This window comes from Mauremys reevesii, linkage group 11 (assembly GCF_016161935.1).
Source record: "Mauremys reevesii isolate NIE-2019 linkage group 11, ASM1616193v1, whole genome shotgun sequence".
Classification (NCBI taxonomy): Eukaryota; Metazoa; Chordata; order Testudines; family Geoemydidae; genus Mauremys; species Mauremys reevesii.
In genome coordinates this window covers 14,154,929-14,159,525 of record NC_052633.1, presented here as the reverse complement: position 1 = coordinate 14,159,525, position 4,597 = coordinate 14,154,929, and the positions used below count along the sequence as shown (strand labels likewise).

Here is a 4,597-nt window from a genome sequence, read left to right as displayed (position 1 = left end):
TAGTGGCTTCAGGGAGCTGATCTGCAGCTGGCACAATAAGGGCAGGTTGTAGCCAGGTGCCTCCCAACCCTGGAGTGTGTCACATACCCACATTTTCACAGGCAGAAAAATAGCTCACAAATACCATGGTATTGAAGGCATCTCCACGCTTGTGCAATTTTATTATGGTTCATGCTAAATTCCAAGGATATTTGACATTTAGACATCCTGCGATAGTGATTTCCATAAGCCGACTATGTGCTGTGTGAAGTAACTCCTTTAATTTGACACTCACATGCTATTAATTTCATTGCATGAACTCTTGCTCTCGTATTACGAGCCAATACAAAAAAAGAGAGATTGAATGTTTTTATACTATGCCCTTCATCATAAATACTTTAATAAAGTCTCCATTAACTGTAACAGAGCTAGAATGCAGATTTAAAGGTGATCTGCAAAGAAGCATAACAAAAAATATTGGGCTGTCTTTTTTTTAGTTCTTTATGATGAGTTAAGGAGGGGTGTGGGTTTTTCATTTCTTCACTTTATATATAGCAGGAATGTCAAGTCTTGTCTTCATTGGATTTGCTGGAAAATTTCTGAGAGGTTTCAGGGTTGATTACTGTGAGCTCTTAATACCTGAATTGAGAGAAACGAGTGTGTTAATTCTTTAACAGACTTCCATTATCCAATAGTATTTGCATTATAAGATGCTTGGAGGTTCAGCCACCGTTAGAGCTCCATTTTGCCAGAGACTCATCTGAAGAGCTTAAAATCTTAAATAGGTAAGAGGCAAAATGTATGAGAGAAAAATTACTGTCCCCATTTTACAGAGGGAGAACTGAGGCACTGAGAGAGTGGTGACTTATCCAAAATCCCACAGAAAGTCTGTGGCAGGGCTAGGAATTGAATATCTGAGGTCTCCTAAGTCCAGTGCCTTAACCACAGGCCCATTCTTCTTCATGGGAAATAGAAACCAAGAGAAGCAAAAAAGACATGTAATGAGAGAGAGAAATGATTAGCACATTGTAGATGAGTGGACTCACCCCTGCAGCACCTCCTGCTGGTCACTTCTGGGAATTAGCTCATTCCAGCTAAGAGCGCCCTCTGCAGGCCAGTGATCCACCTGTCCTCTTGGCCCCGTGTCTCTCCCTGGACCCCAGTGCCCTTTTAACTGGGGTGCTGCCCCCTGGCAGTACTCCACCAATCCGGGTCTCCCTTCCCTGGGGAACCCCCAACCCACTATCCCCACTTTGGCTACTGCCCAGTCTCCATCTAGCCCCCCACACCCTGGGGCAGACTGCAGTATCAGCCACTCATCAGAGGCAAAGGGGTTTGGACCTGCTGCCTTTGCCTCCCCCTGGGCTGCCCCCTGCAACCTCCAGTACCTCTTGGCCTTATGCTAGGCCGCAGCCTGGGGCTTTCCAGGCAGGAGCTCTCCAGCGCTGCTTCACCCAGGTACCCTGTGTCTAGCTCCCTGCAGCCAGACCCTTCTCCCTCTATAGGCAGAGGAAGACTCACTGGGTTTCTGGCTCACTGCCTCTTATAGGGGCCAGCTGGGCCTGATTGGGACCTGGCCACAGCTGAGCCTGCTTTCTCCCAACCAGCCTAGGCTTCTTGCCTCAGGCACAGCCCTCTCCTGGGATGTTTTAAGCCCTGAAGGGCAGGAGCGGATAACCACCCTGCTACACACATGCAGTAAATATTCACAATGCCGCCATTTCAACCATCTGTACTATGGGGATAGTTCTTGTAAAGTCCTTTGAGATATACTGGTGAAAAGCACTAGATAAGAGCTGGGTATTTTTAATTATCATTCGTGCCAAGGAACCTCTGGCAAGGATCAGGGCCTCACTGTGCTAGGCATTGCGCAGACAAGCAGACAGTCCCTGGCCCAAGAGATCTTACCGTTTTGGGGCCATCTCCTCCGCAGTAGATTTGGTGTCAGGCAAGACACCCCAGCTGGACAAAACAGGCAAATGGGAGGTGGGTGGGTGGGAGGATGAAGTAGCAAAACAGAGTTTAGCATTAAAAGCAGAAGTCTCAGCTTACCACTTGCCTAACTAATATCAGACAATGATTATCGGCATCATGGGAAGAGGATGGTTAGAATATTAATTAATCACTGAAGTTAAACACAAACAACAAAACAGTTCAGTTTTCCTATTTGGCCATCTGTATGCATTATCTAGAAGCAAAAAAGGGAGCTAGTCCATTCCCCTCCCCCCCCGCCCCGCCCCGCCACCCTGTTTGCAGATCACCTTTAAATTCCAACCTGCAGGCTGGCAACTATACCAGAAGGACCTCTCAGAGACTTGGGGTGAAACCCTGGCCACACTGAAGTCAATGGCAGCTTTGCCATTGACTTCTGTGAAGACAGGATTCCACCCTTGGTGCCTAATGAGGTATGTCTACACTGGAGCTGGGAGGTATGATTCGTATCATGGGAAGGCAGACTCAGACTGGCTCAGCTTGAGATGGTGTGCTAAAAATAGCAGTGTGGATATTGCAGCACTGGTTGTGGCTTGGGCTCTTTTATTTTTTTATCCCACGCTTCCCCCCGCCTGCAAATTTATTGATTCAAATAAGAGAACCTAGATCAGTAAAATGAAATGTCCCAAATTCTCAAATGCAACCCTATGCGAATGCAGTGTTAAAGTGGTGCCGTTAAGCGTTCAAATGAGGAAATGGAAAAGTTGAAGGTTGAATGTGCATCTTTAACTCTGCCCCTTAGCTATGTGCATTATAAACAAACTTTAATTGTAGGATCAAGAAATGCATGTATAGTTTTATTCTGCAAATTTACACATGTATCCCAAATAACCTGTGATCCGAAAGTTATAGACTATTGCTTTGATCCTGCAAACACCCATATGCTTCATTTTACTACCACTGATTTCAATGGGACCATGAACAGTAAGCTAAGAACAAGAGAGTTTGCAGGATCAGAGCCTATGTATGTATAAGGGGCCAGAGGTTAGGCCAGGGGTCGGCAACCTTTCAGAAGTGCTATGCCGAGTCTTCATTTATTCACTCTAATTTAAGGTTTCGCGTGCCAGTCATACATTTTAACATTTTTAGGTCTCTTTCTATAAGTCTATAATATATAACTAAACTATTGTATGTAAAGTAAACAAGGTTTTTAAAATGTTTAAGAAGCTTAATTTAAAATTAAATTAAAATGCAGAGCCCCCCAGACTGGTGGCCAGAACCCTGGCAGTGTGAGTGCCACTGAAAATCAGCTCGTGTGCTGTCTTTGGCACACGTGCCATAGGTTGCCTACCCCTGGGTTAGGCTGTTGATCTATGCCTAATATACGCAGTAGATCTGTTTCAGTCGGGGATTGTGAGCCTTACTTAATAATTGTAAAGCACTTTGTGGTCTCTGAATGAAAGGTGATATGGAAGTGAACAGTGTTATTTGTTGTTATTGTTGATAGAACTACTGTTTCTTCTTCAAGTGATGGTCCCTATGTGCGCCATGCACCTGAGTCTGGAAGTGTTTATTAGCAATGTGCGTTGACCCTCACAGTCATAGTGTGTCCCCTCGGGCTCCCAACCTAGGGTATAATAGGTAGTGTGAGACGACACCTCTCCAGTTCCCCCTTACTGCCACATGTGAAATACAGATAGGGACCACACATCTCAAAGAACCTTCAATTACAGGTAAGTAAACCTCCTCTTATTAATAAAATATTTATTAAATAATGCTACCCTACAATACTTTCCCTTTAAATATTTGACTTTTCAGTATGCTGGATATTCTCTTTCTTGAACATTTTGAAAACACACACACACACACACACCCCGAATACCAGGTCTGATGGGCTTTAATTCTTTCAGCTTCACCATCTGATCTGAAGAGAGGAGCAAAATTATAAGTAGTAAAACTGTAACCTCTGTTTCACCTTCCTGCTATATTTATGACTTTTGCAATTGAAATGAATAAACTACATTGTCAGCTTTCTGGCTAAGGGATGTATAGTTACATAATTTCTCTGCATGTGGCCTTATAATGGAATAGTAAATCTGGTTAGTTTGGGAGACACTTTGCTGCAATATTGAAATTACAATTCTTTCTGAACATTTGAGTTCTAAGTGTGATCTATTGGAAGTGGATGACCCAAAAGAGGTTTGGAATTCCTAGGACGGAGTCTCCTCTGAGCTACACCACTGAAAGTCAAGAGTAACTTAACTGGGGACAATTGAGTTCCAACTATATAAAAACAGCCCGAGATCAGAATCATGCCCTCACTTTGGACTATCATCAAAAAGCTAGGAGACTATCCCCTTATTAGACAGAACTCCTTTCCTTCTTCCCAGCAGCAGATCCCTAAACTTAATAACAAAGAGATCTTATGTTATGACTCGTGTGTGTGTGTGTGTGTGTGCGCGTGCGCGGGGGGGGGGAGGGGGAGGCTATGGTAAAATGTAGCACACAAAATGGCTAAACTTCAGGAAATGCACGTATATTTCCACTGCTTTGACAGACCCAGAGATGCAAACGTCACCTATTTTATCCACCAAAATATACCATACCTGATCTTCTGCCAGGAAAGTCTCAAAATATTTTTTGATCTACAACTTGCTCAGTCCAGCAGGGATTATATTTGCTTTTA

General features: G+C 43.9%; 1 long non-coding RNA gene across 1 annotated transcript; it reads right to left on the bottom strand.

The window, feature by feature from the left end:
* Nucleotides 1-288: 288 nt before the first annotated feature.
* On the bottom strand, nt 289-1,412 carry LOC120374441. The gene is made up of 2 exons (XR_005586100.1): nt 1,368-1,412; nt 289-618 (listed from the first exon to the last, which is right to left on the bottom strand). It is a non-coding gene; the product is annotated as an uncharacterized LOC120374441 (long non-coding RNA).
* Nucleotides 1,413-4,597: the final 3,185 nt, after the last annotated feature.